Below are 27,981 nucleotides of genomic sequence, written 5' to 3'. Positions count from 1 at the left end.
ATGGTGGTTGTTGTTACCTCCACTTTTGCATTCCTAATTCTACTAATTTGGGTTTTTTCTCTCCTTGTTTTAGTCAGGTTTGCCAGGGGTCTATCGATCTTGTTTATTTTTTCAAAGAACCAACTTTTTGTTTCATTAATTCTTTGTACAGCTTTTTTGGTTTCTATTTCGTTGATTTCAGTGCTTATTTTTGTTATTTCTCTCCTTCTATTTGTTTTTGGATTTCCTTGTTCTTGTTTTTCTAGGAGTCTGAGATGTATCATTAAGTCATTGATTTGGGATCTTTCAGTCTTTTTAATATATGCACTCATGGCTATAAACTTTCCTCTCAGGACTGCCTTAGCTGTGTCCCATAGGTTCCGGTAGGTTGTGTTTTCATTTTCATTGACTTCCAGGAACTTTTTAATTTCCTCTCGTATTTCATCGATGAGCCATTGTTCATTAAGTAATGAGTTATTTAGTTTCCAGCTCTTTGCATGGTTTTTGTCTTTACTTTTGTTGTTGAGTTCTACTTTTACTGCATTGTGATCAGATAGTGTTCACAGTATAATTTGTATTTTCTTATATTTGCTGAGGCTTGCTTTGTGCCCTAGGATATGATCTATTTTGGAGAAGGTTCCATGGGCTGCTGAGAAGAATGTATATTGTGTAGAAGTTGGATGAAATTTCTGTAGACATCAACTAGGTCCATTTGATCTATTGCATACTTTAGATCTTGGATTTCTTTATTGATTTTTTTGTTTGGATGATCTATCTATTGATGATAATGGGGTGTTAAAGTCTCCCACAACCACTGTGTTGGCATTAATATATGCTTTTAGGTCTTTCAGGGTATGTTTGATGAAATTGGGTGCGTTGACATTGGGTGCATACAGGTGGATGATTATTATTTCCTTTTGATCTATTTGCCCTTTTATTACTATGGAATGTCCTTCTTTATCTCCTTTAATCATTGTAGGTTTGAAGTCTACTTTGTCAGAGATAAGTATTGCTACTCCTGCCGTTTTCGGGGGCCATTGGCTTGGTAAATCTTCTTCCAGCCTTTCATCCTAAGCCTATGCTTATTTCTGTTGGTGAGATGGGTCTCCTGTAAGCAACAAATTGTTGGATCTTCCTTTTTAATCCATTTTGTCAAGCGGTGCCTTTTGATGGGTGAATTAAGTCTGTTAACATTAAGCGTTAGTACTGATAGGTATGTGGTGATTCCTGTCATTTAGTTGTCTTAGTTGTTTGAAGGTTTGATTGTGTGTACCTAAGTTGAGGTTACCCTCTAATGTCTTGCTTTTTCTTTTCCTGTGGTTTGGTGCTGCCTGTCTTTTCATGGTTAAGTTGGGTTTCACTTTCTGTGTGCAGAATCCCTTGCAGAATCTTTTGTAGTGGTGGCTTTGTGGTCACATATTGTTTTAGTTTCTGCTTATCATGGAAGACTTTTATTACTCCATCTATTTTGAATGATAGTTTTGCTGGGTAGAGTATCCTGGGGTTGAAGTTATTTTCATTCAGTGCCCGGAAGATCTCACCCCACGCTCTTGCTTTTAATGTTTCTGTTGAGAAGTCTGCTGTGATTTTGATGGGTTTACCTTTGTATGTTATTTGTTTTTTCTCTCTTACAGCCTTTAATATTCTTTCCTTAGTTTCTGAACTTGTTGTTTTAATGATGATATGTTGTGGGGTAGTTCGATTTTGATCTGGTCTGTTTGGTGTCCTGGAGGCTTCTTGCATCTGTATGGGAATATCTTTCTCTAGATTTGGGAAATTTTCCGTTATTATTTTGTTTAATAGATTACGCATTCCCTTCGCTTGCACCTCTTCTCCTTCTTCGATGCCCATGATTCTCAAGTTTGGTCTTTTGATGGAGTCGGTGCGTTCTTGCATTTTCTTTTCACTGGTCTTGAGTTGTTTAATTAATAGTTCTTCAGTTTTTCCTTTAATTACCATTTCATCTTCAAGTTCTGAGATTCTGTCTTCTGTTTGTTCTATTCTGCTGGATTGGCCTTCCGTTTTGTTTTGCAGTTCTGTTTCATTCTTTTTTCTGAGGTTTTCCATGTCCTGGGTGGTTTCCTCTTTAATGTTGTTTATTTTTGTCCTGAGTTCATTTATCCGTTTATTCCTTGTGTTCTGTGTTTCACTTTTGTGTTTATACAGTGCTTCTATGGTTTCCTTTATTTCTTCTTTTGCTTTTTCAAATTCTCTATTTTTGCTGTCTTGGAATTTCTTGAGTGTCTCCTGTACATTTTGGTTCACCTTAATCAGTATCATCTCTATAAAATTCTCATTGAATACCTGTAGTATGTCTTCTTTTAAATTATTCTTGTGGGCTTCATTGGGTCCTTTGGCATAGTTTATCTTCATTTTGTTGGAGTCTGGATCTGAGTATCTGTTTTCCTCATTCCCCTCTGGTTCCTGTACTAATTTTTTGCTGTGGGGAAACTGGTTTCCCTGTTTTTTCTGTCTTCCCGTCATTGTCTTTGGTGTTTTTACTGTCCCTGTACTGTGTGCAATTAAGTATTTTCTAGCTTGTAATAATAACAATGGTAATATTTAGAATGGAAGGGTGAGCAAAGATGGAAAGCAAGAAGTTAAAGAAAACGAAAAAACAAGTAAATAGACAAGAAGGAGAATACAGAACAAGGAATCAGACAAGAAAGTTTCAAAGGTATAAATAGGGAGCATTAGTGTACTAATCAACAGTAAGCTGAACAGGCATTAGAGAGACAGAGAGAGGATTGAAAATAAAAAATAAAAAAAGTAAAGATAAGAATAAAAATAAAAAATAAGTAAATGAAAGAAATATCTATATATAAAAATAAAATAAAATGAGAAATAGAAAATTAAAAAAAAAAACCCAAAAAACCTCCAAGTTCAAATGCAATGAAGTTTCAGTCTTAATAATTTGGGTGTCTGTCTCAGTCTCCAATCCTGGAGATGGTGCCTCAGATGTTGTTCTGTAGTTGTCTCATCAAAGGGGTCGCATAAAGTAGAACAAAACTACACACACACACACACACACACAAAAACCCCACCAAGTGTCCCAAGTTCAAACGCAATACAATTTCAGTAAGTTTTTCAGCATTCAGGTGTAATTTGGTTGTTCTCTCATCAAAGGTAGGGAGAAAAAGAGAAAAAAAAAGAGTCTGGAGACAGTTCTCAGAATGGTATCTGTGGCTGTGGCTCGTCTTCCTGCTGCTGTCATCCTGCTGTTGCTGGAGGCGTTATTTATGAAGATCTCTGGGGTGAGATTAGCACTCACCTGGCCCTGCAGGCTTTGTCTACTCAGAGTTCTCCTGTGCGTGAGCCTCTGCTACAAGCTTTCCCCTTTCCAAGCACACTGGGAAAGGTGACACTGCACCTGCTTTCTCAGGCCTGCGTGTTTATTTACAGTTCATGTGGGAAATGGGTCTTCCCCTCTCTCCTGTGCAGTCTTCCTCCCACCTCCACTTTTAGAAGCTTTCCTGCTCCTGATTACTGGGCAGTGCTGCTGCTCCTGCCAGCCGCCATATTTGTTTACAGTTCACATGGGAAGTGGGTCTTTCTCCCTCTCCTGTGGAGTTTTTCTCCCTCTGCCACTCTCACAAGCTTTCCGGCTTCTGGTTGCTGGGTGCGTGCCCCCGCTCCCACCAGAGCTTCTCCGGCCCACCGGGCTTGTTTATTTACAGTCCCGGGAAGGATTCCCTTCCCCCAATTTTCAGCACTCAGTACGCCCCACCTTCTTTCCCACATGTCTTTACTGTTTTTATTGCTTATTAGTCACTTTCTCTTCTTTGCCCGGGTGGAAGTCAGTCTGTCCAGGGGGCTATGCTGCTCTGGCCCAGGGTTGTCTGTGGGAGTACTGCAGTACTGTGAAGCTCACCTTGTCCACGTCTCCCAAGCCATCTGGGTGCGGGCGACTGGCAGCCTGGGGGCCCTCCTTGTTTCTCTGTTTAATGTGAAGTGGAGATTCTCTGCACCAGCTGGAGGTGTGGAGGGGTCAAAGTTTTGTCTCTTCTCAGTGATTTTGCCTGCAAAGTGTGTCTCCAGCTTCTCTCCAAGATTTCACTATAGGAGGCTCACTTTCTGTTTCCTCCCTCTAGCCACCATCTTGGAATCCCCCCAGAAATGACCTTTTTCAATAACGTTGGTTAGACACTCAGAGAACACCCTGTTTCTTTTCTCTTCATATGTGAGGAGAAAAATGGAACCATTATAACAGCCTTGGAGTCACTAACCAGATATAAGCTCATGGGGTACCCAAAAGTTACACGATTGATCTTGAGTTACTGAACACGGGAGACAGAGAGTTTCTTTATATGTGGACAGGTGCACAGAGTCTGAGAGAATATGGTAGGGAGAAGCTCAGATGGGTTTTTGGTGGGACAGAGCCACTGATGGCTATCTTGATAGACCCAGTGGTGGTGCAGATCCATGCAGGTACACTGGTTGCAATCATGGGTTCCACACATGATGGTTCCATAATCACAGCCACTGAGAATGCAGTGGTGAACACTATCCAGTATGGCCTGGGTATCCTGGGCTTCTTCAGGTGAGCATGGGACTGCACTGGACAACAGAACTGAGTAGGACCAGAGAGTCTACTGACTCTAGTCTCAACACTTCTCAGCTCTGGAGACCAGCATGTCACCGGCAACTGAGGCTACCTTGAGCAAGTGGCCATCCTGTGCTGGTCAAGGAGAACCTTCGCTACTTCAGAGGCAGCCCTAACCACATTATCATTTTTGGTGAGTCTGCAGGTGGCACTAGTGTGTCCTCACAAGTAGTGTCCCCCAGGTCCCAAGGAATCTTCCATGGTGCCATTATGGAAAGTGGGGTGGCTCTGCCACCAATCCTCATCTCCAACACCTTTGAGGTGGTCTGCTCAGTTAGTGCCCTCATCAGCCCAACCCAGACCCTCTGCTTCACCCTTACCCTCAGAGCCTCTGGCTCCATCGAGTTGCCTTGGAAAATATCTTCATCCTGGGAATTGCTAAATGTCTCAAAGGTCACCATATATACCTTCACAAAGACTGAGTGTGTTCCATGGCCAAGAAAGCTATCACCCTGGAACACCCATTTGGGCAGAACCTTGTAGAAGTTGGAGTGGTCCCTCTTACTGGAGCTTCTGAATATCAGGGAAGTTGGAACAACATCACACCTACAGCAATCCACACATTGTTCCATATGAGATGTGTGGAACAGAGAGAATCTGCCCAGAAGGGGTTCAGATTATAGCTGGGACCAACGTGCTTCCAAAGGGAGCAAGGAATCGACAGCAGGCCTTTCTGATTAGTTAGAGGTCAAGGGAAGCCCTGGTCATGGTGTGTCAGAGGAAATAATCTCTCCCAGAAAGGTTCAAGAAGGAATTCTTTTGGTGGCTGTCTCTGTGTTTCCAGCACTTTGTGTAGTGGAATGAAAGTGCGAAGGCTGTTCTCAGGGGGCACTAAAGGCTATCTGGGATCGAATCCCATACAACTTCCTCTGGGAAGTAAGGTCAGGTGGGAGTTCCTGGTCCCTGCTCTTTTTGCTATATCCAGGCAGGATTCTAGGTGCTTTAGACACTCCTGTCTCCCCAGACTTAGCGCAGGTCCATAAACTTCAGTCTCATCACAGCTCTGTGATCAGAAAGTTCCTCTTAAATGTTGTCAAATGGGTAAAGGATGGTGAGTTGGTTCTTGGTGGGAGCTAGCCTCTAGGGCAGCCACAGGGTGGGATGGGGAGAGTAGTTGGATATTGGCTTAAGAAGGGCCAGTCACAGTGTGTGTCCATGGAACAGCCCTTCCCAAATAGGGATGGGTCCATGCAGACCCAGAGACCATGACCCTAAAGGTCCAAAGCCTTAAAGGGACTCTGGGAAAGCATAAGGCCTTGAGAACATGGAGGAATTGCAGGATGAAGGGGATAGGCACAGCTCCCTGCCTCTGCTCAAGTGGTTGCTTTTGCCTTGTCAAAGTTCTCAAACATTCCCTGCTGTTTCCTTTCTGTCCTCAATGTCCTCATTGGGCCTGTGACTGCAATGACAGTGAACTTGGTACTGCAGCTTTCAGGAAGGGCTTCTTGGTATTTTGGAGGTGCTGCAGAACCACTTGCACCTTTAAATAGGCTAAAGGGGGCACGGGAGGAGGGTAGGAGGCTATGCCCCAAATGTAGACACTGCTTACTCAGTGCCACTCTCTTGTAGCTCTGCTTTGCCAGGACAAGCAAGAGCCCCAACTCCTGTTGCTCTGTAAAAGTCCAGCCAGATCTCAGTTGCCTGTCATTGAGTCTGGGTCTGCTCTGTAGAGCTGAACTAGGCCTAAGAGAGGACCATGCCCCCTCGACCAAACCCAGTGCAGCAGGGGACTGTGTCCAGTGGGCTCCTGCTCCTCCTGCTGGGCCTGGGTGAGGTTCATACGAAGGAGACGGAAACCGGGCTCAGATCTGCCTAAACTGTGCAGATGCCAAGACGATGCCAGTTGTTCAATGTGCTCCTGACCATTTGTTCTTATGGGTCTTACAACTGATTTGATTGAATGGGTGTGTCACTGTAATAGTAATCTAGTGTTTGAGCATTGGCCTCCAACCCCCTTCCCCATAGTGCTCTCTCTCCCTCTCTCTCCCTCTCTGTTTCTTACTTTCTCTCCCTCTGAGCTTATATACTCTGAGACTTATTCACTGCATGTTTTTATCATGATCTTGGCCATGGTCAAGATCAATGAGTTTGTTGAGTGGAAGTTGCAGAGCACGAGAGCACCCTGCCCATGAGATGGACTGTAGTCACAGAATTAGGAATGAGGGAGAAACCCTGTTGCTGTCCAGTTAACATGAAGGAGCTATAAGATGACCTAGAACGGGAGGAGTGGGCATCTTTCAGCCCCCACAGCCCAGCTGTAATTAGGTGAGGAATATTAAGGGCAGGGAGAGCTCTGCCCACACAGGGACTGCAATATTGGATGGGAGACCTTGAATGGACAGAAGGCCTTGACGAATGGGCAGGTCAAGGAGAAGCAGTGATCCAGGCTCCTGGCCCCTCAGTCCCGGGGAAATGCGGTTGCTCCCACCATGGCTCTGAGAAGGGACAAAAACTGTGCCGGGTGGGCTCTGAGTGCCTATGGGGGCAGGAACGCCGAGGTAGTTGTTGGTTTTCAGGGAGCCGGTAGTTGTTGGTTATAGGCTGTCTCGGATTGAGTTTAACGTTATTTGCTCTTGGAAGTCATGCTGGATGGATGATCACAGTCCCAGGATGCCTGTCCTACATCCACACAGTGCTCAGGATGCTCACAATCTCCAGGTGAGGACCTGACACCTTTTACTCAAGAAAGCTCTACTTAGTTCCTAGTGCCAGGACCAACAGACTCCCATTTCATGATGTTACTGTGGATAAATAACTGTGCACTGGATTGGGTCAGGGGTGATGGGACCTGCAAAGTGCCACTGTCTCAAGTATATTACAATTGAAGGGCCAAGGCTGAGTGGGGAAGGGCCCTCAGATCATGGACTCTAAGAGATGAGGAACTGTTGAAGGGGATGAGTAAACCATGCATGCTGATGGCCTGAAGGAGTTCTGCAGATGAAGGACACAGTAACTTAGAAAAAGGACACAGGAAATGGCACTTCTCAGGCAGTTCCCTTGACCTCATCAAAGTTCAGAGCCATTGTCCATCTGTGGGGTCCTGAGCAAGAAACTCCTCAGAGATGCCCTCTTAGCTTCTCCAATTATAGCATTCTACACCCTCTTTCCACCCCCTATAGTCTAAACACTAGGAATCAGACTGCAGAGACAATGATCATGCAGTGACTAGCTCTGTGTAGGGGCTTCCTGGTATCTCTGAGGTCAGCAGAAGACTCATAGTAACTTTGGAGGAGCTGAAGGGGGCATGGGAAGAGGGGTGGCAGCCATACACTACCTGCTGGCCACTGGTTTCCTGTGACCACTGCCTGCTCAGTGCCACTATCATGCAGTACCCCCCTGGCACTGTTCCTACCCCTTTCCTGTCCAAACTCCAGCCAGGATGAGGCTCTGATGCTCAGTTGTCTGTCAGTGAAACACTGCAGACACAGTCCAGAGAGTCAACCATGCAGCTGGAACAACTGCCTATGTGGCTGAGACCGTGGCCTGTGGGCATCTGCTTCTCCTCCTCCATGTCTAAGGTCACACTTCTGCAGGGGATGACAGGGACCAGGGTCAGATCTGCCACACTGTGCAGAGGCACAGCCTGAGATTGGGAGCAGAGGACTCTAGACGGAAGGGACTGGTCCCATTGCTTCAATGGCAATTCACAATTTACAAATCATGGGAGTTGGATTTGAGGAAGAGGAAACAAATTTTATTATTTGTGGGAGAAAGACGAGGATAGGGACAGTGAAGGCCTTAAACCTCTGTCATCCCACGTCCGAGAGAAAATGTCCACCTTTTCGAGGAGAGTTCAGGGGGTAAGCTTGAATGGGTGACTTCCTGCATGTCCATCTTGGCTACGGGTCTTGATTCTCCAGGTGTCGGTCACCACTTCTCTGAAGCTTTACCTTGGCTGGAAGATTTACTGATCTGGTGGTCAGGAAGAGATAAAGGGTAGAAGACCCCCGGGGTAATTGAAGATCAAAGGGCGTTAACCTTTGTTACCAGATTCTCCAGAAATTAGACAAAGAGGGGAAAAGAGTCAGTTTAATCAACAAGCAGAATATACTGGCCAGAAGACAAGCTAGCTATCCATAAGGTTTTTCTTTTTCTGGTCCCTATGATAAAAAATTCAGGTGTGGGAAGCTTGTGTCCATGTAACAGGTCTAAAAGCCCAGGGTGGTCCCTGAAGCTGAGAGGGTCAGGGCTGGCTGAGGACACATCACTGAATAGGCAGGCCATTAAGGAGGGTTTTGAAGAGCCAGGAGGGCAGGTCAGAAACCTGGGGTGGGATTTAGAACCTTTTCCTCCTGCATTTGTAGTCAGAACACAATGATGATAATACTTTCATAGTGCCATTTGTCTCTGATTGTGACATCTCCCGGGCCAGAAAAGTCCTCTGCCACTCTCCAAACAGGCCCCAGGCAAGGTTACTGACTCTGAAGGGATTCACAAATCCCTGGTACCACATCTCAATGCTGAAAGGAGAGAGCACTTGGGTTCATTTCATACCATGAACCTGACCCAGTGCATAGTAATGGCTTGGCTTCCAGAGCAATGGGAATGTGCTCTTTGCGTGCCGTGTACTCTCCAGGATCTTATCAGAAGTTCATGCTCTCAGGGCTCGATGCCCAGAATGTATGTGCAACCCTTGACCCCTTCCCACCTAAGTCCTCTGGTGTGGGCCCCGATGAGATCTTTGCCATTTTCCCAATCTAATCTGCACTAAGAATTCCCCACCCATGGCCACCACTGCTGGACTCCTTATCTTACCCGCTCATGGTCACTTTGACTCCACTTTGAGATGGGATATGCAGCAGTGATCTGGAGCATCATGGTTCAAAACCAGCCCAAGGCAAATAGTTCATAAGACTCTATCTCAATAAAACTCAAAAGAAAACATCTGGTAGAGTGGCTCAAGTGATAGGGTGCCTGTTGTAAACTTGAGGCCCTGAGTTCAAACCATAATGGCACAAAAAATTACAAATGGCCTAGTATTTGCATGGAACCTGAGCTTGTAGCTTTTGACAACCCTCTAGCTTACATATAGTGACTACTACAACGTGAATGCTATATACATATTGTAATACTATGTTGTTTAGGAAACAAGAACAAAAAGTCTGTGTGTGCTCAACACATGCACAGAGTTGTTTCTTTGTTTCTTTTAATATTTTCAATCTACAAGATTGAATGAAGCCAGGGATGTGAACTCACTGAGATGGAGGTATAGTAACTGGCACTTGTCTACACCACACTCCTGGCTTCTTCAGAAGAACCATCAAATTCCCTTGGACTTTAAACACATTGTGAATTTAATGGTGCTTAGAGTAGTCACAGAATTAAGCACCTCCTTTCCCCTTGCCCCGAAACACAACCCCTAACCTCTGTCTTGGACACCAACCTGCTGATCCTGTTAGTGATATAAAATTTAGAACTTTTCATGAAAATAGAATTGCGTAACCAGTGGTGTGGGAGGAGCAGAGTGAAAAAGAAAAACCACGTGAAGCCAATGTTTGCAGACCAGTGTCTTCACAAGGCAAACCTGGAGTAGCAAGGAGGTGGCAACACTCACAGCGTGCATGACATCTCACTGGGCAGGCCCAGCTCTCATGTGCTTCTCTCCACCCACAGGCCAGGACTCAACCAGCCCCATCAGGAACACTCTCACAGGGCAGGTCGGGGCAGCCTCGTCCACATGGAGGGCACCGATGTGGGGGTCCACACCTTCTTGGGAATTCCCTTTGCCAAGCCACCTCTAGGGCCTCTGAGGTTTGTGCCCCGCGAGCCTGCTGCACCTTGGAGTGGTGTGAGGGATGGGACCTCCCACCCAGCCATGTAAGCTCTCCCAGGGCCCAGGGAACTTCAGGACTTTGTGGTGGGGCCCTCTGAGCTCTGGGCCAGGCCTACTGGTTCTTCCATCGGAACCCACAGACATTTTCCCTCTGCATTGGGAGGATTCGACATGCATTTTTCGAATGAATGTTCTAAGATTCCGAGAGTGGAGCAACCCTGCCAGGCTCAAACTCAGGGCTTGGTACCTGGACATGTGAGCTCCTTCTACTGTGGTAGGAATTGAGAGAAAATTGTGCCCTGGTCCATTTATTCCCGGTGTTCTCTGCCACCAGGGGAGGTGTCTATGGGAAAGGTCCAGGTTGGCTCCATGAAATGTGAGCACTCCTGGCTCCAGCAGCAGATACTGCAGGTCCCTAATAGGGCAACAGGGAGCCTCCTTGGGAAACCTATACTCCACAGTGATTGTGCCAACGGACAGGGCCAGGTGCATTGGCCAAAGATCACGTTTATTTGCTTCCAGCTGGAGATTCTATGGGAGGGTTGGTGTGCCCAGTTAGTCTGCGCTTGGCCTAAGGGATGTCCTACTTCCCTATGGGAAAGAGGTCCCCAATCATTCATGCACTACTTGTGAGTGGTGTGATGTGTCTTGAGGTGGCTGCTCCCCTCTTCCAGGTAAAAGGAGTGATTGTCAACATTTGCGGTCAATGGATCCTGTAGAGGCTGCTAGGAGTCATGATTTCCCATCCTCAATAGACATGAGATCCACGGCCTTCAACTACCTCGAGGCCTCCCTTGAGTCTGGCTCCGTTATAGATCCACTAGAGCCCGTGGTCTGTACCTTGCTGGGGATGGACTTCCCCAGCTGTGTGTCAGAGAATGAAGAGAGCAGAGTTGAACGGTGGCTGGGAACAAATCTAGCACCTGGGTCTAATATTGACCACTGTACAGTAGCTGGAAAAACTGATTGCCATTTTCACCAGGTGTCTGCAAAATTCTGAAATAATAGACTCAGAGGATCTGAAGCAGTTTAACTTTACCCTGCCTCCTGTCCCCATGTCTGAGGACTGCCTGTATCTCAGCATCTACTCACCAGCCTATGCCCATGCGGGCTCCAACCTGCCTGTGAGTGATATGCCATCGTCACCTAGGGACAGAGGACATTTATTTACAAGGAGATGGAATGAGCCAAGATTACCTGGCTCCCAATGTAATGTGAACCTGAGGAGAAGTCTCTCACTGCCATGTCCACAAAGTCTTCTCACCCAGAAAGGGAAACCAATCCTAGTATGGGAACACAGAGGCCTGACAACTCCAATAGGTCAGAGGCCAGAGGCCTTAGCCTTTTGATGAACTGAGGGCTCACTCTAAGAACGTGGGCCCAGAAGACCCATGCAGGTGCCCAAGTGCTCATCTTTGACATCACCCAAGTCCCCAGCCATGGATCATCTACTGTGCCAATGAGGTTAGGTGACCTTTCCATTAATGTTAAGTGAGCCACTCAGAGAAACACCCCTTTTCTTTACTCTTCACATGTATAGAGAATAATGGAACCATTTTGCAATCTTGGAGCCATTATTCCAGGTTTGGGTTCAAGAGGTGGCCCCAAAATTTATACTGGGTGTTCTTGTGTCCCTAATGCATGGTCCAGGTCAAGGAGAACTGAGATAGTTCTTTCTACAGGGGCAGGTGCACAGGCCGAAGTGAGCAGTGTAGGGAGAGGCCAGAGAGGGTATGGGCTGGGTCAGAATGTGTGATGTCTGTCTTGATTTCCTCAGATGATGGTGTGGATCCACGGAGGTGCACTGGTTGCAGGCATGGCTTCCACATATGATGGTTCCATACTGACAGCCAATGAGAATGTGGTGGTGGTCGCTATGCAGTACTGCCTGTGTGTCCTGGGCTTCTTTAGGTGAGAATAGGGCTGGACAGGAGAGTAGGAACAGGGTAGGTCCAGGACAGGCCTGTGATCCTTGTTTCTGCCACTTTTCAGCACTGGAGACAAGCACGCATCTGGCAACTGAGGCTACCTAGACCAGGTGGCTGCCCTTCGTTGGGTCCAGAAGAATATCGCCCATTTCGGGGGCAACCCTGCCCGAGACACCATTATTGGCGAGTCTGCAGGTGGCACTAGTGTGTCCTCACATGTCGTGTCCCCCATGTCCAAAGGACTCTTCCACGATGCCATCATGGAGAGTGGGGAGGCTCTGCTGCCAGACCTCATCTCCAGCTCTTTTGAAGTGGTCTACACAGTGAGTGACTTCAACTACCCCAGACTAAAGGTGCCTAATCCTCAGATTCTCTAGCTCCATGGAGGTCCTTTGGAAAATGTCTCTGTCCTATGAATTGGTGAAAGGCTCAAAGTTGAGAATGCACACCCCCTGCCTCATAGAGGCTAAGTGTGTTCTCTTGTCAGGAAAGTTGCCACCCTGGGACCCCTTTCATGAGCAGAAACTTGTAAGCAGTTAGGGTGTCCTATGTATCCCTGATCTCTAAACATCAGGGATGTGGAAACAATTTCACATGTGCAGCAAGCCATACACTGTACTCTGGAGATATCTTGACACATGGAGCATGGTGGAGTCTGGGAAAAACTTTCTCCTGTGTGAAAGGATGAGTCAGCCTTTGCCCTGTTTCCTTACAGGTGGTTACCAACCTGTCTGCCTGTGGCAGGTAAACTCAGAGGCCCTGGTGCACTGCCTGAGAGGCAAGAGTGAAGAGGAGATTCTGGCTATTAACAAGGTGAGGCTGATAGTGTGGGTATGGGGAAAGGGACAATACATAGGGTTTGAGGAGTCAGTCCTTACTACACTGAAATAATGACCTCTCCTCCATGTCATGGTTTCCTTATGCCATGAATGCCAAATGGAGACCAGGAGAGACTCAACTACATATAAGATCTTTTTGGATGGGTGTGAGCATCCTGGGGTGAATTTAGAATGGGTAAAATTAACTCTAGGGCCTTGGAAAATGTTCTGTGCCTGACCTGGATCCCTGACCTTGAATGCCCCTTCAACCTTTCAAGACCATACCTGGAGTGGTTGATGGGGCCTTCCTATCCAGGCACCCCCAGGAGCTGTTGGTCTCTGTGGATTTTCAACCTGTTCCCAGCATCATTGGTGTCAACACTGATGAGTTTGGCTTTGTCCTCCCCAATGTAAGTCTCACTTCCAACTCCTGGGACCCTAGGAATCTCATGTAGTGGGGAGGAGGCCCTAGCAGTATAGGGCTTCATGGGATTACTTTAAGTCTCCTTCCACACCCAGTACCTGGGCTACACTGAAACCATAAAAGAAATAAACAGAGGAACCTTGCCTGCTATTATGGAGAGCACGACAGCAAACATGGTGAGTGAGGATTTCAGGGTCGGGTACCTGCTGTTATCTTGCTGGTGCAGTAAACTCAAGGAATAAAGGGTGGGCTTGGACTGTTGCTGGGGCTCAAGTGCCTAGACCCCATGACCAGTGAGCATGGGGCCTTAGGATCCCTAGTACTGCAAGAAAAGGTGTAGTATGTGAGTGTTTGTGGTGGGGTCACTCCACAGCTGGACCTTGCCCAGTACACCTGGTCCAGTCCCAGGCCCCATCTCCCCACCTTTGGCACCTTACTGCATGTCCTGGATTCTGCCTATGATGTCTCTCCCTGATTCTCCTGGGCTAGGGCTTGCCTGCTGGTTGTGGTGATCTCTTGATGGAAGAATACATGGGGGACACTGAGGACCCACAGATCCTCCAAGCCAATTTCAATAAATGGGCATATGAAAATGTGAATGCATGAGGCCCAAGGCATGATCGCACTATTCCACACAACACTGACCCTTGGCCCCTTCCTCTCAGGTTCACCTTGGTCCTCTTCCAGCCTTCCCTCTCCCTATCTTCCCAATCTCCAATTCCATACAAATAAAGAAGATGCTTTGGGCAATGTTATCTGCATCAGGGGGTCAAAAATCTCATGTGCACCTCTAGAAAAGTTCCATGTTCTCTCTCATCTGTAAGGGGCCAATAGAAACCCGAGTTACTAAGAGTCCTGGGGTCTTAGTGAGTTCAGCTGGTACAACAGGATTATCATAACAAGTACCCGGCACTGTGGGGTGGGTCTGTGATCCAAGCTACTGGGGAGACACACAGGAGGGTTGCAAGCCCAGGAGTTCCAGGTATTCAGAGAAACATTGCAATAACCCCCTGCTTTTCAAAAACAAAGCCACAAAAAATCATACACTGGTTATTTAAAAGCAAGAGCAGCTTGTTCACAGTTTTGGAGACTGAGAATTCCAGGGTGAGGGTTAACCAGATTTGGTGTGAAATAAGGGCTCTGTCTCTGGATAAATGAAGGCACCTATGTCTAAACGTGTTGGAAAGTATAAATGATGATCCTCCTGAGTTCATCACCTCCTAAAGAGATGCATATATTCTGAATATCATGCAAAGTCCTGAGGACTCTGAATATCATCACATCTGACATTAGGTTTCAACATATGAATGTGAAGCACACAGTCTGTCAGACAACAGTACCTAGAGGTCAAATTATGAGCCTCAAGGAACACGACTACTGAAAATGTCCCTAACTACAGTCCTGTAGATTGAATATCATTTAAGTTGGCAAAGAAAACAACCAACTCATTCATCTATTTCTTTCCTAAAGCTGTGACTGGCCCTTGATTTTCAAGGAGCAGGACTGGGCATGTCCCTTAACCCCTTCAACATTTGCCATCTGAGGGGTACCGTGAAGAGGCAGGTGTGTTTCTCAATGGCCTGAAGTTTGCTGTTATTCTCCATGGTTCTGCACACAGTGTTAGGCCCACAAATACATGAGCACTGCACATCTCTGAATTTGCCTGTGGGAAGTGTCCTACAGGATGGACTGGGGTGGGGGTCAGAAAGTCTAAACATGTTCAGCAGAAGTGATTTCTATCACCTGATTCCCTGAGGTCTCTCCATCCCAGGAGGTGTTCTCATGCCTTTCAGAGATTCCTGCAAGTTTCTACCCTTCGAGCATCCCCTAGTCTCTTTGGTTCTCCAGCTGATTAATTTTAATTTTTCCATTATTTTTGTCCCTACACTGTTTTTGAAATCCCCACCCAGTATAAATCTTCTCCTGCATTTTATGTTATATACCAAGGTGCCAAATTGTACACACACTGTTTCTTTGACCTCCCCAAAACCATTTCCTCTGTGTAATTGAGGCTGTGTCCCTCTTCCTATAGACCTTAGGATCTACCATGTCCTACCTCTAACCAACAAGTCTTCTGGGGCCAGATCACATCCCATTTCTTTCATCCACTGTATTGCAACCCAACTCAGCGCCTCATGACTTTTTAGGATGAAAGATGAAGATTCCCATGTTGCCTAGTGTGCCAGGTAGGTAGCAGACAAGGATAACATGAAGACTGGGCTAAGGAGCTGGACAAAATCAAGAGAAGTGTGAGTGACAGGACTCCTGCACTGTGTCTTGAGACATCACTGAGCTCCTTCCTGCTGCACACAAGGCCCTGTGTGACTGCAGTATTACTGCTGCACAGGATGCTTTCAAAGCATCATTAGACCTTTATTGAGGAAGAATTTGCATGTTATTAAATTCACTCGTATACCTGCATAGTTGGTAAATTTATGTAAATGTATGGGGCATGGAGTCACCCCCACATCCAGTATCAGGACACTTCTTGCACCCCAGTTCTCATCCTCACACCCCTGTACATTTACTATGGTCCTGGACCCTGCTTCCTAGCAAACACCCAATTGCTTTCTGTCAATTGCAGTTTGGAAACTATACGCAGTTTGGAAAAGTTACAGACCTTTCTGTCACTTCGTATTGAAGGAATCATTTGTGCCTTGCTCTGTCACCATGCATAATGTCTTTGAGTTTCAAGGACACTTCCTTTCTTTTACTGAGGAGAACCATTCCATGTGTGCACACACCACAGGGATTGTTGTATCTGAGTAACTTCTGTTTGGGGATGTTTTTTTCATGAGTCCAATTTTTTTAAGACAGATTTTTTTCTGTATAGTGAAGACTGGCCACAAAATCCCATCCTCCTGTGTGACCCTCCCGTGTTCTGAGATTTGAGGCAAATGTCACCATGCATGGGTCTAGGTAATTTTTAATCAAGCTGTTATGTACATTTTCAGACATGACTTTCATGTTTTTGGTAAAGACCTGAGAATGGAATTGCTGAGTCATATGACAAATGCTTATTTAACTTAAAGAAAATGCCAGGTTGTCTTCTGAAATGACTCGGTCATTCTGCATCCACACCAGCCATGAATGACAGAACCTGTTGCTACCTATCTTCAACACCTGAATGTATTGTTCTCCAGTGTGGTTACAAGCCTGTCTCCTGAACCTTAGCCCAGGTCCATAGAGCCCTATCTCATCACAGCACTGCAACAGCAAGTTCTCTCTTAATTGCTGGATAAGTGACAGTGAACTTGTTCTCAGTAGGAGCTAGAAGCAGGGGAGACACAAGGTGGGTGTAGGGTTAGTAGGGGGATAGGTCCTTTTGTGTTTCCATTGAACAGCCATTCCCAGACAGTGAGGGGTCCATGCAGGGAGGGATCCATGCAGGCCCTCAGAGCATGAATCAAAGAGTGGAGAGCATTTGAAGGGATAATGTATGAGAGCAAGGAGCAATTTCAGGATGAAGGGGTAGTCACAGCTCCCTGCCTCTGCTCAACTGGTTGCATTTGCCCTTTCAAAGTTTTCAAAGATTCATGCCATCATCCATCCCTGGGATCCTGAGTGCTGTGCCTCATCAGGGAAGCCTTCCTGATGTCTCATTACAGCCGACTGCTATCCCTTCTTGTCCTCCATGTCTGCATTGGTCCTGCAATGCAAGGAGAGTGAACTTATTGACTGCCGGTTTTAAACAGGGGTCCTAGCATTTTGGAGGTGCTGCAGAAGCCACTCAGCACCTTTAGAAGAGGCTATAGGGGCATGGGAAGAGGGGAGGCAGCCACGCTCCCATGCTATCCACTTGCTCCTCTTGACCTCTGCTTGCTCTATACCACTCTAATGCAATCCTGCCTTGACCAGCCCCAACCTGAGCACTGTATCCTCCCTGTTGGGTGCAAACTCCAGCCTTGTCTCAGCTGCCTGTCACGAGGCTGGTCCTGCCCTGCAGTGCTGACCTAGGCCTGAGAGAGGATCATCCCCTACACCAACACCCAGTGCAGCCAAGCAACCTGGCCTGTGGTCTCCTGCTTCTCCTTCTATGATGCCAGGGTGAGGATCCTGTGAGGGTGACAGGAACCAGGGTCAGATTTATGCAGAACTGTGCACAAGCAAAAACTGAGTATGGAAGAAAGGTGCTTGGGAAAGAGAGGAGCTGATAGAGTTGGCAGCCCTCATTAGCGTTAGGCTGGTGGGAACCACTGTGGGATCTGCCCATCTCCTGACCCCATTCTTTGTCTGCCCAGTCCCCGCTTGGGCCTTCCTCCTTTGCCTGCTGTGACCAGGCTTTCTGAAGTCTCCAGGACCTTCCAGCAGGAAATTCTGCCTACTATCACTAATTGGCTCCCATTTTTTCTTACTTTTTATTATTAATATGTGCATACAATGCTTGGGTCAATTCTCCCCAATGCCCCCACCCTCTCAATTACCACCCACACTACCCCCTCCCTCTCCTCCTCACTCCTCAATACCCAGCACAGGGAACTATTTTGCCCTTATCTCTAATTTTGTTGAAGAGAGAGTATAAGCAATAACAGGAAGGAACAAGGGTTTTTTCTAGTTGAGATAAGGATAGATATACAGGGAATTGATACACATTAATTTCCTGTGCATGTGTGTTACCTTCTAGGTTAATTCTTTTTGATCTAAACTTTTCTGTAGTTCTTCGTCCCCTTCTCCTATTGGCCTCAGTGGCTTTTAAGGTATCTGCTTTAGTTCTCTGCGTTGAGGGCAACAAATGGTAGGTAACTTTTGAGGTGTCTTACCTATCCTCATATCTCCCCTGTGTGCTCTCGCTTTTATCTTGATATCAAAGTTCAATCCCCTTGTTTTGTTCACACTTGAACTATTGTCCACATATGAGGGAGAACATATGATTTTTGGTTTTTTGGGCCATGCTAACCTCACTCAGAATGATGTCCTCCAATTCCATCCATTTACCAGCAAATGATAACATTTTGTTCTTCTTCATGGCTGCATAAAATTCCATTGTGCTTAGATACCACAGTTTCTTGATCCATTCGTCAGTAGAGGGCATCTTGGCTGTTTCCATAATTTGGCTATTGTGAATAGTGCTGCAATAAACATGGGTGTGCAGGTGCCTCTGGAGTGCTGCAATAAACATAGGTGTGCAGGTGCCTCTCACAGTCTTTTGGGTATATCCCCAAGAGAGGTATTGCTGGATCAAATGGTAGATCAATGTTTAGCTTTTTAAGTTTGGCTCCCATTTTAAATAGTGGTTTGCCTTGGGCTGGGGATGGAGCTCAAATGGTCGAACACCTGTGTAGCAAGTGTGAAGTGCTGAGCTCAAACCCCAGAACTATCACCACCAAAAAGAAAAAGAGAAAGGAGAGAGAGAGATAGAGACAGAGAGAGACAGAAAGAGAGAGAGGGAAAGAGAGAAAACAACATATTTCCATCCCACCCACACCAGGCTCTATGACAGACACCATCAGGGCACAGGTCTTACACACGGAGCCTAGGACATTGCCTAAGAATAAATGCATGTTCTTATCCTTGATTTCCACCTAAAGGGTCACAGATTCACCCCCTTTCTGGTACCATGCTTTTCCACTTCCTCACACTACTTCATGGTAGAATGGATTCTAAAAAGGTTTTGTTTTGCTTTCTTTAGATTTGTTTTTGGTGGCTGTGGGGTTGGAAGTCAGGATCTCACTCTTACAAGTCAGGTGCTCTTACCGCCTGAGCCACTCTGCCAGCACATCACACCAGGTGTCTGAGATGCCTCTCCTGAGGTCTTGGCCAATCTGAAATACAATACAAACTCTCCCTTACAACTCAGAGCACAGCCACCTGTGACTCTCAGAAGAAAATGGAACGAGAGATGGTCCAGGGTGTCCGGCAGAGAAGGTCAGCACAGATGGTGAGACCTTCAGAGACAGCAACAATGGAAAGGACATGTCAGATATCCTGCCCATACAGGGACCCCAGGAACAGAGGTTAACTAAGCTTGGGTTACTGGGGGAGTTCCAGAGCTTGGCCTTTTCTCCTTTTCCTTGTCTCATCCCAGGCCCCATGTCCCCGCCCTGAGGCTGCTGCCAGGAGCCTGCCTATCCTGACCCCTCCATGGGCTACATGCTGTCTCCTGAGTATGGTGACCTGCTGATGGAAGAGTACATGGAGGACACTGAGGATCCCCAGATGAATCGAGCCCAGTTCTGAGAGATGATGCAGGACAACATCATTGTGACTCCTGCATAGCACGCAGCACACTTTCGTATGAGTACATCTGTAATGAGGCATGACTGCCCTGGGAGCTGCTCAGAGCAGTGCTCCCAGATGAGCTCTGTGCTGTCCAGACCAATACCTGCCTTTCGTAGGGCCTGAGTGCCAGGCACTTGACAGTAATCATGTCAGTAAATCCTTATGACTAGTCCAAGGGACAGACAGCACCCACTTAACAAAAGAGGAAACTGATTAATGGCAACTCAGAGTCCATAAGACCAACCATGAGTAAGGGGAGGGCTTGGGCTGGGTGGTGTGGGTGGAAAATGGACCAAGTTGGGATGGGAGGTCAGGCTTCAAGTGAATGGTGAGGGTGGAAAAGGACAAGTAAGACAGATGGGTTGGCTAGGACCTTGACCTTGTCCTCCTCTGTCTACAGAGAAGGAGCCTCTGGTCTACTTGTTTCATGATCTGATCTAGTTCAGGGGATGAATTTTGGGCTCAGAGTGATCCCAGATGCCAAGCTGGGAAGGCATGTCCACAAAAACTCCAAAAGCGAGAAACTTCCCCATGGCCAGTGCTTGACCAGGATGAGCAGTGCCTGCAGCTGCTCATTCAGCTGCCATGGTCTGGGGCCTGAAGGCCTCCAGGCAAGATTTCTGGACCAAGATCTTGTCATATAGTCCAGAAGGTCATGGGGGCTGAAAAGAATCTAGCAGAGCTGTTGCAGACTGTGTTGATGAGTAGGGATGCCTTGAGTGCAGGTGGGGTCAGCCTGGTGCACAAATGCCTAATAAGGAGTGGGATTTGACACCTACTTTCATGTAGCCATTCATCCCTTCTTCATCCATGCATTCAGCCAACACTCATAAAAATCCTGTATGAAGTCCATTGCCAACCCTGCTCAGCTCTCTCTTGGTGTGAACATTCAGTAAATTCCCCCAGGAAGCTGCTAGTGGCAAAGCCCCAATGAATACCCACCTTCCTCCACACTCCACTAAGCCAGGTCAGCTTCTGCTCCTCACCTTCTCCAACACTCTCTCACCTCTTCGCCTGCCTACCTCAGAATTACCAAGACCTCCACTCTTGCCAAAGTCATCTGGGGAACTTTCCCAGTCCTGGGTGACTGAACTCTTGCCCACCCCTCAGCAAGTGTCCCGATATTCTCCAAGGAGCCAGTGAAAACCCTGGACCCCAGAAGCCGCAGAGTCTTAGTCCATTCTGACTGATGTAACATGAGTACCGTGAGATGCTGCCTCATGCCCAGCAGAAATACATGCTGTTTTGTGAGACGCAGGACTGAGCGTGTCATTGGCCTTTGAAACTGGGCCACATGGGGAGGGTCCTGATGAGCCAGGAGGGTTCTTCATTAGGTCACCTGGGGTGTGCTCTTCTTCTCAGTGGTTCTGCACACACTGGGAGGCCACACTTTCACAATCACAACAAATCTGTGACATTTCCGTGTGTGTCCTGGAAGTGACGTTGGGTGTCAGAAGGTCCAGATATGTCCAGCCGAAGAGACTCCTGTCCCCTTCTTAGCTCAGAATCTCCTTTAAGGGAGGTGTCCTCCTGCCTTTTAGAATTTCCCTGGCAACTTTCTGACCCTCTGAGCATCCCCTCTCCCCCTTGGTCCACTGTGTGATTCATCTTCATTCTTACACTATTCTTGTCCCTACAATGTTTTAACCTCCACTGTATGTCTTCTCTTACAGTTTATGTCATTACACAAATTGCCAAATTTTGCTCACTCTGCTTCTTTGCTCTTCCAAGCAGCTTCTGTGTGTCATTGAGAGACGATATCCCTTGTCCTATAGAGCTTAGGACTTCCCTGTGTGGTTTCCCTGGCTTTTGCCCTAGGTCTGAGGGGGCATCAGTGTTCCAGGGCAAATTCCACTTCTATTACCTACTGCACTTAAACCCACCCTCAGGGATCTCGTGACCTTTGGGTTCAAATAAGAAGATTCTGGCATTGCCTGCTATGGACAACAGATAACAGACAAGCATAACATGAAGGCTGGGCTCTGGTCAGAGACAAAAGACCTGTGAGTGCAGGGGACTGTTGTATAATATTCCACTGCATCCTGAGAGCCTCGCTGAGCTCCTGCTGTGAACATGCCCTGTGTGGCTTTCAGTTCTGTGATGAGCAAGACACTTCCCCAAGGGGGGGTCCCCACCACCTCTTAGATTTTTAGTACTTGTCTTACATTTCATTTAATTTATTTTATTTTGCAGTACTAGGTCTCGAAATTAGGGCCTCATGCTTTCCAGGCAGGCATCTTAGCACTTGAGCCATACCAGCAGCCCTTGCGTTTTGGTCATTTTGAGATCATGTCTCAATTTATGCCCAGATGGCCTTGACCTCGATCCTATTTATTTCAGTCCCCTTCTCCAGGGAAGTAAGAGCCAGTGGAGATGACAGAAGAGTGTGGGAAACTTGTGCCACCCGAAACCCCCCAAAAGGCTCCCAGGGTGGACCCCTAAGCCTAGAAATGACTGAGGACTCCAAGTAGTGAGTCCAATATGAGGGCCTCTCATGTTCACTGGAACTGCAAGGCAGAAGCCTGCAGGAAAGTGGTAGGATTTGGGACATTTCCCTCCTCAGAGTGAGTATAACTGTGCCATGAGTAATAATAATTATTATAGTAATAATAATAACATCTTTCATGCTTCCACTTGATTCTGAGTGTGTCACCCTGCTGGCCAGAGGGGCACCTGACATGAAAGGGTCCTCAGCAAGGTTAGCACTGCAGCCCTTGGGGACACACAAGCCCCTGGCTCCACAGAGGACTTCTCTCTAACAGGAACATGTCTGTAAGCTTGTCCTTGTCTGTAACAAGTATCAGAAATCAGTGGCTTGTGCCCATGGCGAGCTACAGGACAGAGGTCCCCTTCTATAAGGCATCTTGGGGAGACAGCATGATACCCAAGGATGAGGGATGCACCTTTGTACCTGGAAAGGGGTTGGTAAATTGCCATCTGTGATTCCTGTGGGTGACTGCCACTTAGGTCTCAGTCCCCCAGGTGGCATCAACTTGCTAATGCACAAGGATCTGATCAGGAAGGAGAACACTAGTCTCTCCAGAGTGTTTAGGTTTTTTTTACTTCTCAAATAGAAACAAGACCTACCAATTTCTGCAGAGTGGGAAAGTGATACTGGGAGAAGGAAAGCACCATGGACATGGGAGAAGTAGCAGATGACAAAACAGCAGGGAACTGTGGTCCTATTTGTACCCTGAAGCAGAGAGTATCCAGGCTGTGCGATGGGTATATAGTACCCAGGACTCTCCCAGTTTAAGGTACAAAAAGCCCAGTGTACCCATAGTCCACCTTCAGCAGTTACCAGGACTGACTATAGGTGACTTTCGATAGCTTCTTTCATTCCTAATCCCAGCCCCAGGCAGGACTGCCGTTTCAAGATCTGGTAACAGATACATGGCTCTCTCCTTGCTCCTCTCCTTTCACTCCTTGCATGGAGGATCTTTCTTCTTGGCGTTTCTTGCGACCTCCAGTGTGACATCTGTGCAGACTCTAAATGTTCATTCCAGTTCCTGAAGTCCTCTTAGTGTGCTGCATAACTGGCAGGGTTGATGGATGGATGCTTCCTATCTCAGCACATGGGACGCACTGCTGACAGCTGAGTGCCTCAAGGTCCCTCACTCAGCTCATACCATGGGTTGGGCCAAGCCAAGAGAATAGAGGTGGTGGTTTGAGGACAGTGTGACAGGCATGTAATATGTGAAGTCAGTGCTGGCAGCACTAGTTCTTTTGAAACGCTGAGGTGACAAAGCAAAGAGGCAGCAACATCCACAGTATGCCTGACTGCTGATTGGGCAGACCCAACTCTCATGCGCTTCTCTCCACCCACAGGCCAGGACTCAGCCATCCCATCAGGACCACTCTCACAGAGCAGGTGCGGGGCAACCTCGTCCACTTGAAGGGCACCTTCCTGGGAATTCTCTTGGACAAGCCACCTAAGCCTCCTGAACCTTAGAGTGCTGTGAGGGATGGGACCTCACACAAAGCCATGTAAGCTCTCCCAGAACCCAGGGAACTTCACAGTGGGGAGTCAGGCCCTCTGAGCTCGGCCATGATTAGTATTCTTCCATTTGAACCTCACGGTTTTCCCTGTGTGTTGGGAGGATTCCATGTGCATTTTTCCACTGAAAATGCTAAGGTTCAGAGGGTGAAGCAACTTGGCCAGGCTCTAGCTCAGGGCTTCACACTTGGTTAGTGGTAGATCTGAATGCTGAGAGAGGAGCACAGACTCACTTGGGCCCTGATTCCAGTTATGACAAGTGTTCTCTGCCACCAGGGCAAGTGTCTCTGGAAGAGGTTAAGTTTGGTTCCATGAACTTATAAGGGCCTCAGACTTCAGCAGCAGATTCTGCACATCCCTCAGTAGGGCAGCAGTGGTGGTTTCTTAGGAATCCCACCCTTCACAATCACTGTGTGAACCCACAGGGACAGCTGCCATTGGGCAATAGCCAAGTTTAGGTGCCTAAACTGGAGACTCTATGAGACAGTGAGATTTCCTGAGAGTTGGACTTGGGGCAAGGGATACTCCTCTACCCTATGGGAAAGTAATCTCAAATCATTCATGCAGCACCTATGGGCTGTGTGAAGGGTTTTGGGGTGTCAACTTTCCTGTTCTGGGCTTGATAGGGACAGGCAGAAGTAATGGATTTCAATATATGTAGCCTAGGTACCCTGTAGACACTTCTAGGTGTCATGATATCCCAGCCTCAAAGGAAGTGAGATCCAAGGCTATCAACAACCTTCAGCTTTCCCTCATGTCTGGCTTCATTCTAACTCCCTAGAGTCTGTGGTATGTACCTAGGTGGGGAGGGACTTTAGAGAAAGATCCTCCTTGTCAGGGCATGAGGGGAACAGAATCTAAGTGTGGATGGAAGCAAATCTGGCATCAGGATCTTATTTTGACCACTGTACCATTCCTGGAATTACTGTCTGCCATTTTCACCAGGTGTTGCAAAAATCTGATATAATGAATACAGATGGTCTGAAGGAATATCATCTACCCTGTCTCCCTTCTCTATACCTGAGGACTGCTTGGATCTCAGCATCGACTCACCTGCCCATGCCCATGAGGAATCCAACCTACCTGTGGGTACCAGCTCATGGTGCCCTGGGGAGGGAGGACATTTCTTTTATGAAGATGAAAGGGCCAAGCTCCCCACTGTAGTGTCGAGCTTGATGAGAAGTCTCTCACTATCATGTCCAGACTGTCCTCTTCCCCAGAGAGGACAATGAACCCTGTTTTTTTGTTTGTTTGTTTGGTTGGGTTTTTTTTTTTGTTTAATTTCCATTTTTTTATTTTCAGGGTCATATTTTTTTTATTGTTTTATTATTCATATGTGTATACAAGGCTTGGGTCATTTCTCTCCCTGCCCCCACCCCCACCTGACCACCCACTCCACCCCCTCCCTCTCCCCCCAACCCCTAAATACCCAGCAGAAACTGTTTTGCCCTTATCTCTAATTTTGTTGAAGAGAGAGTATAAGCAATAATAAGAAGGAACAAGTGTTTTTGCTGGACAACCAACCCTGGTATGGGGACACACACTTTTGACAGCTGTAAGAGGTCTGAAGCTCTGGCTTTTTGACAACTCAGGACTCCCTCTAAAAGTTGGTCCCAGAAGACCCATGTAAGTGCCCAAGTACTGACCTCTGAGGTCACCCAAGTACGCAGTCATGGATTATCTATTGTGCCAATGAAGGGAAATGACCTTTTTCAATAAAGTTGGCTAGACTTGAATGCCACCTCAGCCCTTCAAGACCATACCTGGTATGGTAGACTGAGTCTCTACCCACGCATCCTCAGAGGCACCCCTGTTGCTCTCTGCTGATTTTCAACCTGTCCCCAGCATCATTGGTGTCCACAGTGATGAGTATGTCTTTGTCATCCCCATGGTAAGTCTAAGTCCAAACTTCTTGGGACCCTAGAGAACTCACGTAGTTAGTGGGAGCAGGGCCTAGTGGTATGTGACTTCATGACTTTAGATCCATGCCACCCCAAACTAAAACGTTCCTTGCACCATCCAGACCATGGGGTAAAATCAAACCATGCTGGAAATGAGCAGAACATTGCCAACTATTATACTGAATATGACAGCCACATGGTGAGTGAGAATCCAGGGTTGGTTTGCATTGCACAGATATCCCAAGATATCTTGCTCGTACAGTAAACTCCAGGAATAAATGGTGGGATGGGGTTGGGGAAGAGGCTCAAATGCTGAAGTGAGTGTCGTGCTAGTACAAGGCCCTGAGTTCAAACCCCAGTACCACAAAAAATTGGGAGTATGTGTGTATTTGTTTTTAGGTCACCCCAGATCTTGTCCCTTAGCGAGTATACTTGATCCCATCCTAGGCCCTATCTCTCCACCTGAAGGGTGCAGCATCCATGTCCTGGAGTCTGCCTATTATGACTCTCCCTGATTCCCCGGGCTAGGGGTTACCTGCTAATTGTGGTGATCTGTTGATGGAAGAATACATGGGGACACTGAGGACCCCCAGACCCTCCAAGTCCAGTTCCAAGAGGTGATGGGGGATTTCATGTTTGTGATGCCTGCACTCCAGTAGCACATTTTCAGTTTGAGTACATCTGTGACTGAGGCCTGACTGCCATTTGGGAGCTCAGAACTGTGGTCCCAGTTGAGCTCTGTGGTGTCCCAATCTCCATCCACATCTTTATCAGCTCTGAGTGCCACCCTCTTGATGGCCCACACATCAGGACATTCTAATGGCTACTGTGAGAGACATAGGTCACCTCCATTTTACAGAACAAGGTGAGTCAGTAACAGTCATTGACTTTTCCAAGGTCACACAGCTAGGAAGCCCAAGGCCATGACTGAAGCAAGGCCCTTCCCACTGGGCCTGCTCCAGCCTGGGCTCCCACCTCATCATCCAGACTCTAGACACCTGTGGACCTAGCTCACACTTCAGTAATGGTGATGAAGGACAGCTCCAAGTGATAGACACCACACCCCAACCTGTCCACACCTCTAGGTTCCCATGCCCCCATCTACTTCTATGAGTTCCAGCATTGGCCCAGACTTTTCAAGGATATCAGGCCACACCACATGAAGGCTGACCATGGCATGAGATTTCTTTTGTGTTTGGATACTTCTTGGACAGCGATAGTGAGTTTTCTTCATTTCCAGGAATTGGGGTGGACCCTGCTTAGGAACCTGAAGCAAGATTGTCCTCATTGTCCATAAGTGGAAAACTGAGGCTCAGAGGGTGACAGAATCGGATGTGCACCATCTTACAGCTCAAAGGCACCACTGGGGTGGAATCCAAGCTCCCTCAGACTCTAGCTTGTGTTCCTTCCACTGTTTGCACCCACCATAGTGTCAGGCATAGATTTAGAGGGAGGAGTGTTTCAAAGGCATGATTGTTCCTGAATGACTTCCCAGAGTGAGAGGAAGGAAGGTGCCACTGGGTCAGGAATGAGCTCAGAACAGATGCAACTAAAGGTCGGGATGAACAAGGGAAAGTTGGGGAAGGGTGTTAGGGGAGGGAAGGGGACTTGGCCTGGTGTCCAGAGTCAGGTTATAGAGAGCGTTGAGAGTGGAGCATGACTGGGTGGCCTGATATGGTGGCCAGATGTTGTCCTTGTCCTCCTGTATGCAGCTGACTTCACTGAGGAGGAGGAGCTGCTAAGCAGTAGGGTGATGAAGTACTGGGCCAACTTTGCTCGGAATGGGTGAGTGCACCGCACATACAGTCAACCTCCCAACATGGAGCCCATCCAGCACTTCCCTTTTCTGGGCTTGCCTCATTACCATGCATGGATTCTTAGTCATATGACAGTACCCTCCCCAACTCACTCGGAAGGGGACACCATGGGAGTGCCAGTCATTTGTCCCTTGTCCAGGGAGGGAGTGGGCTTGAGTTCGGATGGCATCAATCTGAGGTGCCAACATGCCCACAGAGGAGCTGAGGTTGACTCCAACAGTCCGGTAGTCATACATCCCTGCACTCAGCCTATACTTATAAATAACTCACTGCATGATGTTCATTGACACATCGCCCTGAGCCCTCTCTTGTTAGACGTACTCAATAAACGGCCATATGAAAATGTGGATGGATGAGGCCCAAAGCATGATCGCACTATTCCACACAACACTGGCCCTTGTTCTCTTCCTCTCAGGCTCACCTTGGTCCTCTTCCAGCCTTCCAAATCCCTATCCTCCCAATACCCAATTCCATTCAAATAAAGAAGATGCTTTGGGCAATGTTATCCACATCAGGGGGGCC

At 47.3% G+C, this 27,981-nt stretch overlaps 1 pseudogene; it reads left to right on the top strand.

Moving 5' to 3' along the window:
- The first annotated feature begins 10,114 nt into the window (after positions 1 to 10,114).
- LOC109675001 (pyrethroid hydrolase Ces2e-like) lies at positions 10,115 to 27,431 on the top strand (annotated as a pseudogene).
- The last annotated feature ends 550 nt before the right edge of the window (positions 27,432 to 27,981 follow it).

Source organism: Castor canadensis, chromosome 15, assembly GCF_047511655.1.
Source record: "Castor canadensis chromosome 15, mCasCan1.hap1v2, whole genome shotgun sequence".
Lineage (NCBI taxonomy): Eukaryota > Metazoa > Chordata > Mammalia > Rodentia > Castoridae > Castor > Castor canadensis.
Note: the sequence above shows the minus strand (reverse complement) of the source record. Positions and strands in the feature narration are given on the sequence as shown.